Raw genomic sequence first — 10,939 nt, 5'->3', positions numbered from 1 at the left:
CCCTAAACCAGAGTTTTCAAAAATTAAGAAATACAATAAAATTACAATAACGAGACTTGTACAAGGGGTACCGGTACCGAGTCAACGTGCAGGGGTACAGGTTAGTCGAGGTAAATGAGGAAAAATGTATATGTAGGTAGGGGTAAAGTGACTATGCATAGATAATAATAATAGAGTAGCAGCAGCGTATGTGAAGAGTGTGGAGGAATGTGAATGTATGTGTGTGTGTGTGTGTGTGTGTTGAATGTATTCAGTTGTACAACTGACTAGGTACCCCCCCCCCCCCCACACACACACACACACACACGCACACACACACACTGCCAAGCTGAGCAGAGATACAGATTTACTACGGCTACAGCCATGTTCATTTGTTTTCCCCAGGCTGAGGGCCAGCCATAAAACTGTTAGATAGATAGTGATGGTAAATCCTACTGTGCTGCTACACCTCACAGAGGATTACCATTAAGAGGCTATGCAAGCTGGCTGCCAGGTGTCACAACACATACAGTACTACTGACACAAAGTGAGACAGGAAAATGTTGTTTACACAATCTGTTAGGAATAGGTAACTGCAAGACATAGTGAGAGTAGACATTGGTAGGGTGGCTTGTTGGTTTCATAACAAATGTCATGTTAATTGATTCAAACATGAACAGCACAAGAGAGAATGAAATGACAGGACATTGAACAGAATGGGATGTGAATAGATAGTATTTGTAAGGTCACATATAAATGTAAGATAAACAGTGGTGTGGTGTAATATCTAATATGGTGCTGCTACAGTAACTAGGGCTCTGTAAGGGCATTTCACTGTGTGAGCTATTCTAGTTGGGTAAAATAATCTCTCCTCCTCAAGAGGAGTCATGACTTCAGCAAATATGAAAACACGTGTTAAAGATGCACTCTTCCTCTCATTGTGTGTGTGTGTGTGTGTGTGTGTGTGTGTGTGTGTGTGTGTGTGTGTGTGTGTGTGTGTGTGTGTGTGTGTGTGTGTGTGTGTGTGTGTGTGTGTGTGTGTGTGTGTGTGTGTGTGTGTGTGTGTGTGTGTGTGTGTGTGTGTGTGTGTGAGAGAGAGAGTATTCTTCATTAGAGTCGGTATGATTTAAGGGAGCTCTTGGCTACTCTCCAGCACTGCTGCACACGTCATCACAGAATGACAAGAACGAAGGAGGGATAGAAGAGAATGGAGAGGGATTGAGGGAGGGAGGGACGGATGGAGGAAGCAAGGGAGAAAGGGATGGGAGTAGCAGACGGATGATGATGACCGATACAGGTCTCGAGTTCAAGCTACCGTCCAGGGAACATGATCAAGGAGGAACTCTGCAGTTTTATGTTTGTATGACACAGGAGCACTTTGCACTTTGAACTACTTTACTTTGGACAATGAGCAACATGGTCTCACTAGAATAGAACATGCACAAATAGTGTAATTTGTCTATGACACCCAAGCTGACATATTAGATATGTGACCGTTTTGGGGGCATATTACTTGTTTCACTGCAAAGAAGCCAAGATTCATTAGTATACAATATTTACACGTTGAGAATACAGTTCCACTCTCTCTCTCATTCGTTTTCCAAAATGAATCCTTGAACAGGAGACTCATATGAGCCAACAGGTAGATTGTCATTTGAAATCAGAGCTGTGTAACTGAGCATGACAACTTCCAGTGGAGAAGAAAGAACAAGCCAACTCCTCTGGGAAATGAAGTCTTAGCTGAGGTACAGTTGACTTGTCTCCTGGGACACCAACATTAGTACAATCCACAGGATCCTCACTACAGGTACCTGCTGAATGGAGAGAAGAGGATAGAGGAGAGAAGATGAGAGAGAATATTCTAGTAGCATGTGCCTATGTCCTTACTGCACCTAGAGTATTTGGAGTGCTGTATTTACAAGTGACTGGTTGCTTTCCTTATTCTTGACTTCAACCATTATCTAATTCTCTATATGAGTTATAGGATTGTATCTTGTTAATAAAGGGTTAAATAGGGATTTTGAAGGTGGTGGATCTGTCCTCTACATTCTTTGCATTCCCAGTACATTGTCTCCAATCCAAGTCCCATTATACAGTACATTGTCTCCAATCCAAGTCCCACTATACAATACATTGTCTCCAATTCAAGTCTCATTATACAGTACATTGTCTCCAATCCAAGTCCCATTATACAATACATTGTCTCCAATCCAAGTCCCATTACATAGTACAGTCGTGGTCAAAAGTTTTGAGAATGACACAAATGTAAATTTTCACAAAGTCTGCTGCCTCAGTTTATATGATGGCAATTTGCATATACTCCAGAATATTATGAAGAGTGATCAGATGAATTGCAATTAATTGCAAAGTCCCTCTTTGCCATGAAAATGAACTGAATCCCCCAAAAAACATTTCCACTGCTTTTCAGCCCTGCCACAAAAGGACCAGCGATTCTCAGTGATTCTCTCGTTAACCCAGCTGTGAGTGTTGACGAGGACAAGGCTGGAGATCACTCTGTCATGCTGATTGAGTTCGAATAACAGACTTCAAGCTTCAAAAGGAGGGTGGTGCTTGGAATCATTGTTCTTCCTCTGTCATACATGGTTACCTGCAAGAAAACACGTGCTGTCATCATTGCTTTGCACAAAAAGGGCTTCACAGGCTAGGATATTGCTGCCAGTAAGATTGCACCTAAATCAACCATTTACCGGATCATCAGAACTTCAAGGAGAGCGGTTCAATTGTTGTGAAGAAGGCTTCAGGGCACCCAAGAAAGTCCAGCAAGTGCCAGGACCGTCTCCTAAAGTTGATTCAGCTGCGGGATCGGGGCACCACCAGTACAGAGCTTGCTCAGGAATGGCAGCAGGCAGGTGTGAGTGCATCTGCACGCACAGTGAGGCGAAGACTTTTGGAGGATGGCCTGGTGTCAAGAAGGGCAGCATGCAACAACGTCAGGCGGCTTCTTAATGTAATTCAAGCCTACCAACAAAGTGCTGTGGATGGTCTTGTGCTCTCCCTAGATGCTGAGAAAGCATTTGATCGTGTGGAGTGGTCTTACCTATTATTTGCTCTAAATAAATTTGGTCTGGGGGACAACTTTATAAAATGGGTGAAAGTTTTATATGATGATCCTCAGGCTGCTGTCCTTACTAATGGGCTACGGTCAAATAGCTTCTCTATACACAGAGGTACCAGACAGGGCTGTCCTTTATCCCCCCTCCTCTTTGCACTCGTTATGGAACCACTGGCCGAGGCCATCAGGGTAACGGCTGCTATACAGGGGCTGCTCATTGGTGATGTTCACCATAAAATAAGCTTGTATGCTGATGATGTCCTGATATTCATCTCTAGTCCCGAGACTTCAATTACATCTCTTATTAATATTATTGAATCATTCAGCGAATTCTCAGGCTACAAGATTAACCTTACTAAGTCAGAGGCTATGCCACTTGGTAGCCTACACTCTGTACCTAATACTTCTCCCCCCTTCCCTTTTAAATGGTCTCCCTCAGGTTTCATGTATCTGGGTATATTTGTAACTCCTAAATTCCAGCTACAAAGCCAATTTTGTTCCCTTGTTTGATACAATAAGACAGGATCTGGAGCGCTGGAACTCTCTCCCGAATTCTTGGTTGGGTAGAATATCCCTCTTGAAAATGAACATTTTACCTAGACTACTTTACCCAATCCAAATGATCCCAGTATTACTCTCCAATAAGGTAATAAAGGATGTACATGGATGGCTAAGTTCCTTTATATGGAGTAAACGCAAGCCAAGACTTAAGATGGCAATATTGCAGCTGCCAAGTTCTATGGGCGGCTTGGACCTGCTTAATATCAGGTTCTATCAATGGTGTGCCCACCTTTGTTATATTTCTGACTGGATCACAAATGATGACTCCTCTATTTGGTTAGACATTGAGACTTCACTTTCAAAATACCCCTTACAGGATCTTTTATTTTTCAGAAGTTTCAAGTCTGTAGAAGATCACTGCAATAATCCCGTTACACTTAACACACTCAAAGTATGGAGGTCAGGTCAACGCTTCCTGGGAAGGTCCAAACTAACCTCTGCTCTTACCCCAATTCTTAACAACCCAGATTTCAGTCCAGGATTGCTGGATGCTGGCTTTAACTTATGGCTTAATAAGGGCATACGCAGGCTAAATGACTTATTTGCTGATAAGATTTTGTTGTCATTTGAGCAGATGGTCGAGAAATATCAACTCCCAAAGCACGACGTTTTCCGCTTCCTACAAGTAAGACATTATATTCTGAAGAGCACCACCTTAATTGGTAACCCTGATGTGTCTGTCATTAAAATAATGCTTTTTTTCCCACAAAGGAAAATGTCTGTAAGTCTGTTTTATGATACTTTAAGGTCCTTTTCTGCTGTCAACACACAGAGGGTGAAACAAGTGTGGGAGAAAGTATTGTCTGTTACTATTGACGAAGAGATGTGGGAGGACATTTGGAGATATGCAAAAACAATCTCTATATGTAACCGTACTAGAGCAATCCAATTAAGAATAATACACAGATTGCATATATCCCCAAATCGCAGACATGCTTTTAGCCCCACTTCCTCTTCCCCTCAGTGTCTTAAATGCAAAACTGATACAGGCACCCTAACACATTGTTTATGGTCATGTACCAAAATACAAAGATACTGGTCTGGTGTTCTGCAAGAAATTGAAAAGATCCTAGGGGTTGATCTAGAATTGGACCAGGTTTCTTTACTGTTAGGTCTCCCTAGTAGGCATGTTACTTCTGTCGGTAAAAGGAGGCTTTACAACATCCTTACCTTCGCAGCAAGGAAAGACATCCTTTTACAGTGGATTAGTGATCAATCTTCTATTAAAGATTGGCATAAGATACTATTTGAATGGGTGCCTCTGGAATATCTGACATGTACATTGCATTCTAAAACAGACCAGTTCTACAAAGTATGGGAACCTTATCTAAATTACCTAGAACCTGAGGTATCAGCTATTATGCTGCAAGGATTCTCTTAGAATGGCGGGGATCTATGTATTTCAGAACTACACTGTACGTTCCATGTGTGGAACCTAACCTCTTGGTTTAAACTGAGCTTTTTTGTTTAATTTCTGTTTGTAAGTTTGTTTAAAATGTATGTATTGAGAGACGCAATGATGGTGATGGGGTGAGCGAAGGACAGAGCGGGAAGAGGAAAATGGTGTACGTATGTATGGGTGTGTATATGTGTGTGTGTGCGTGCGTGTATGTATGCATATGTGTGTGTATACGCATGGGTATATGTATGTGTGTGTATGTATGTGTATGTATGTATGTGTATATACAGTGCCTTGCGAAAGTATTCGGCCCCCTTGAACTTTGCGACCTTTTGCCACATTTCAGGCTTCAAACATAAAGATATAAAACTGTATTTTTTTGTGAAGAATCAACAAGTGGGACACAATCATGAAGTGGAACGACATTTATTGGATATTTCAAACTTTTTTAACAAATCAAAAACTGAAAAATTGGGCGTGCAAAATTATTCAGCCCCTTTACTTTCAGTGCAGCAAACTCTCTCCAGAAGTTCAGTGAGGATCTCTGAATGATCCAATGTTGACCTAAATGAATAATGATGATAAATACAATCCACCTGTGTGTAATCAAGTCTCCGTATAAATGCACCTGCACTGTGATAGTCTCAGAGGTCCGTTAAAAGCGCAGAGAGCATCATGAAGAATAAGGAGCACACCAGGCAGGTCCGAGATACTGTTGTGAAGAAGTTTAAAGCCGGATTTGGATACAAAACGATTTCCCAAGCTTTAAACATCCCAAGGAGCACTGTGCAAGCGATAATATTGAAATGGAAGGAGTAGAAGACCACTGCAAATCTACCAAGACCTGGCCGTCCCTCTAAACTTTCAGCTCATACAAGGAGAAGACTGATCAGAGATGCAGCCAAGAGGCCCATGATCACTCTGGATGAACTGCAGAGATCTACAGCTGAGGTGGGAGACTCTGTCCATAGGACAACAATCAGTCGTATATTGCATAAATCTGGCCTTTATGGAAGAGTGGCAAGAAGAAAGCCATTTCTTAAAGATATCCATAAAAAGTGTCGTTTAAAGTTTGCCACAAGCCACCTGGGAGACACACCAAACATGTGGAAGAAGGTGCTCTGGTCAGATGAAACCAAAATTGAACTTTTTGGCAACAATGCAAAACGTTATGTTTGGCGTAAAAGCAACACAGCTCATCACCCTGAACACACCATCCCCACTGTCAAACATGGTGGTGGCAGCATCATGGTTTGGGCCTGCTTTTCTTCAGCAGGGACAGGGAAGATGGTTAAAATTGATGAGAAGATGGATGGAGCCAAATACAGGACCATTCTGGAAGAAAACCTGATGGAGTCTGCAAAAGACCTGAGACTGGGACGGAGATTTGTCTTCCAACAAGACAATGATCCAAAACATAAAGCAAAATCTACAATGGAATGGTTCAAAAATAAACATATCCAGGTGTTAGAATGGCCAAGTCAAAGTCCAGACCTGAATCAAATCGAGAATCTGTAGAAAGAACTGAAAACTGGTGTTCACAAATGCTCTCCATCCAACCTCACTGAGCTCGAGCTGTTTTGCAAGGAGGAATGGGAAAAAATGTCAGTCTCTCGATGTGCAAAACTGATAGAGACATACCCCAAGCGACTTACAGCTGTAATCGCAGCAAAAGGTGGCGCTACAAAGTATTAACTTAAGGGGGCTGAATAATTTTGCACGCCCAATTTTTCAGTTTTTGATTTGTTAAAAAAGTTAAAAATATCCAATAAATGTCGTTCCACTTCATGATTGTGTCCCACTTGTTGTTGATTCTTCACAAAAAAATACAGTTTTATATCTTTATATTTGAAGCCTGAAATGTGGCAAAAGGTCGCAAAGTTCAAGGGGGCCGAATACTTTCGCAAGGCACTGTATATGCACGTAGATATGTGTAAGTGGGTGCTGTTTTTCTTGTTTTTGTTCTGTGTGCTTTGTCTCTGTTGTTGTATCTCTTAATATGGGTGAAAATTGTGAAATTCCAATAAAAATACTGTTACAAAAGAAGGGCAGCAAAGAAGCCAATTCTCTCCAGGAAAAACATAATGGACAGACTGAAATTCTGCAAAAGGTACAGGGATTGGACTGCTGAGGACTGGGGTAAAGTCATTTTCTCTGATGAATCCTCTGATGAATCACCACATCCGGAAAAAAGCTTGTCCAGAGAAGACAAGGTGAGCGCTACCATCAGTCCTCTGTCATGCCAACAGTAAAGCATCCTGAGACCATTCATGTGTGGGGTTGCTTCTCAGCCAAGGGAGTGGGCTCACTCACAATTTTGCCTAAGAACACAGCCATGAATTAAAGAATGGTACCAACACATCCTCCGAGAGCAACTTCTCCCAACCATCCAGGAACAGTTTGGTGACGAACAATGCCTCCAGCATGATGGAGAACCTTGCCATAAGGCAAAAGTGATAACTAAGTGGCTCGGGGAACAAAACATCAATATTTTGGGTCCATGGCCAGGAAACTCCCCAGACCAATCCCATTGAGAACTTGTGGTCAATCCTCAAGAGACGGGTGGACAAACAAAACCCCACAAATTCTGACAAACTCCAAGCATTGATTATGCAAGAATGGGCTGCCATCAGATGTGGCCCAGAAGTTAATTGACAGCATGCCAGGGCGGATTGCAGAGGTCTTGAAAAAGAAGGGTCAACACTGCAAATATTGACTCTTTGCATCAAGTTCATGTAATTGTCAATAAAAGCCTCTGACACTTATGAAATGCTTGTAATTATACTTCAGTATTCGATAGTCACATCTGACAAAAATATCTAAACACACTAAGGCAGCAGACTTTGTGAAAATTAATATTTGTGTCATTCTCAAAACCTTTGGCCACGACTGTACATTGTCTCCAATTCTACACTCTTAGATAAAAAGGTGCTCTCTATAACTGTCACGGCTGTTTGAAGGACCAAGGTGCAGCATGGTGAGCGTACATGATCTTTTAATGACCAAAATGACGCCGACAAAACAATAAACAATACAAAAACAAACCTTGATGCTCAAAGGCAAAGTGACATAAAGAAAGTCAACTTCCCATCAAGACAGGTGTGAAAAAAGGCACCTAAGTATGGTTCCCAACCAGAAACAACGATAGACAGCTGTCCCTGATTGAGAACCATACCCGGCCAAAACATAGAGATAGAAAATCATAGAAACACAACACATAGACATGCCCACCCCAACTCACACCCTGACCAAACCAAAATAGAGACATAAAATGATCTCCTAGTTCAGGGCATGACAATAACCAAAAAGGGTTTTCGGCTTTCCCCATAGGAGAACTCTTTGAAGAACCCTTTTTGGTTTCAGGTAAAACCCTTTTGGTTCCAGGTAAAAACCCTTTTGGGATCCATGTAGAACCATTTCCACAAGAATCCAATAGAGTTCTACTTGGAACCAAAAAGGGTTATTCCTGGAACCAAAAAGGTTTCTCCTATGGGGACAGCCAAAGAACCCTTTTGGAACCCTTTTTTCTCGAAGCATGTAAGAGTTTTCAACTCCATACCCCACTCCAGGCCTCCAGCTGTACTCCTGGTCTTACTCATAGTGTTTACAGACAACCAGCACACAATAGATCCAGTTGTAATAGCTGGGTACACTTGCTGAGACTATGGGTTTGTAAAGCTATTCCACACCATCAACATCATAATTTAGACTCTGTTTCTACCCTCAACAGGAAACCGGAAACGCTGATTACAGTGTGTGTGTACATGTGTGTGTGAGCCTTCCTCTGTTTGTGTGTGTGTGTGTGTGTGTGTGTGTGTGTGTGTGTGTGTGTGTGTGTGTGTGTGTGTGTGTGTGTGTGTGTGTGTGTGTGTGTGTGTGTGTGTGTGTGTGTGTGTGTGTGTGTGTCTGTGTGTGTGTGTGTGTGTGTCTGTGTGTGTGTGTGTCTGTGTCTGTGACGTGGACAATTGTGGGATAGACAGAACCAGTGAATTCCAAAGTCCAATTTTGTATTCCCAGAAATGTCTGCCACATCACAATGTTATCTCAACAAATACAAACAGTATACCAAACAGTATATCATGTATTAAATATATTCTACACATGGGAAGACTAGCTTGTCAAGGTCATTGTGAAACAATACTCTATGACATCATTATTTCTAGATAACAACCCCCAGTATTGGATATCATAGAATCATTGATGCCAGTGTAAACTCAATAGAAGCATACATAATAGATATTCAATCAGCCTCCTTGCTGTCTCTTACTATGTATTGTCTGTGTGAGCCAGCCTGACTCAGGTTGCTGCTCTAGTAACTCTATATCACTCTCTCCTTAGTCCACTGTCTGTCTGTCTGTCTGTCTGTCTGTCTGTCTGTCTGTCTGTCTGTCTGTCTGTCTGTCTGTCTGTCTGTCTGTCTGTCTGTCTGTCTGTCTGTCTGTCTGTCTGTCTGTCTGTCTGTCTGTCTGTCTGTCTGTCTGTCTGTCTGTCTGTCTGTCTGTCTGTCTGTCTGTCTGTCTGTCTGTCTGTCTGTCTGTCTGTCTGTCTGTCTGTCTGTCTGTCTGTCTGTCTGTCTGTCTGTCTGTCTGTCTGCCCTAGTGACAGTTGCTCTCCTAGCATGGAGTGGGAGGCTTTTATTCCCACCGTAACAGCTGCTTGTGAAATGGACTGGACACACACCACCCACTGTCCATCCTTGTGACCTCTCACTCTCACACACACACAAACATTCTTACCCTCGTATACACACACAGTTTCCAAGCAACGTGTGTGTGTGTGTTTGTTTGATTTATTGTTAATTGCTGTACGTGTGTGAACATGTGCATATGTGCATCCATGAGTGCATCGTAGAATACTTAAGTGCCCACATGTCACAAAAGCCGGCAAAAGCCTTCATATAACAACTGTATAATCTGAAAGAACAGATAGGTAGTAAGAAATATTGCAGAAGGACATTTTCATACCTCAAACCCGGCTGCCAGGCTGGAATCGTAATAGATTTGTCCACTGCTATACAATATAAACTCAAATTAATGTACTCAAATTAAGGATGCCTATAATGTAGAGAGAAACATAAGATAGAAGAGACACTGAGATATAATAGGTCAGAGGGTAGAGGGTAGAGGGTAGAGGGTAGAAGGTAGAGGGTAGAGGGTAGAAGGTAGAGGGTAGAAGGTAGAGGGTAGAAGAGGAGGAGGCAGAGAGAAACAGTAGTAGAGACACAGTACTTCCGGCGCCAACAGAGATGGCCGCCTCGCTTCACGTTCCTAGGAAACTATGCAGTATTTTATTTTATGTGTGTTATTTCTTACATTGTTACCCCAGTAAATATGAGGTTTTATTGTATACAGTCGGGAGGAACTATTTCATATAAGAGCAACGTCCACTCACCAACATTACGACCAGTAATACAACTTTCCCGAAGCGGATCCTCTGTTTGGTCCACCACCCAGGACAATGGATCGGATCCCAGCCGGCAACCCAAAACAACGGCGCCGCAGAAGGGGCAGACGGAGCGGCCTTCTGGTCAGGCTCCGTAGACGGGCACATCGCGCACCACTCCCGAGCATACTACTCGCCAATGTCCAGTCTCTTGACAACAAGGTAGATGAAATCCGAGCAAGGGTTGCCTTCCAGAGAGACATCAGAGATTGTAACATTCTTTGTTTCAAGGAAACATGGCTCACTCGGGATACGTCATCAGAGTCGGTACAGCCACCCGGCTTCTTCACGCATCGCGCCGACAGAAACAAACATCCCTCTGGTAAGAAGAAGGGCGGTTAGGGTATGCCTTATGATCAACGAGACGTGGTGTGATCATAACAACATACAGGAACTCAAATCCTTTTGTTCACCTGACCAAAAATTCCTTACAATAAAATGCCGACCGCATTATCTACCAAGAGAATTCTCTTCGATCATAATCA

The sequence above is a fragment of the Oncorhynchus kisutch genome, unplaced genomic scaffold, assembly GCF_002021735.2.
Source record: "Oncorhynchus kisutch isolate 150728-3 unplaced genomic scaffold, Okis_V2 scaffold866, whole genome shotgun sequence".
NCBI classification, from domain to species: domain Eukaryota; kingdom Metazoa; phylum Chordata; class Actinopteri; order Salmoniformes; family Salmonidae; genus Oncorhynchus; species Oncorhynchus kisutch.
The sequence above is the reverse complement of the archived record's forward strand: the minus strand, read 5'-3'. Positions refer to the sequence as shown.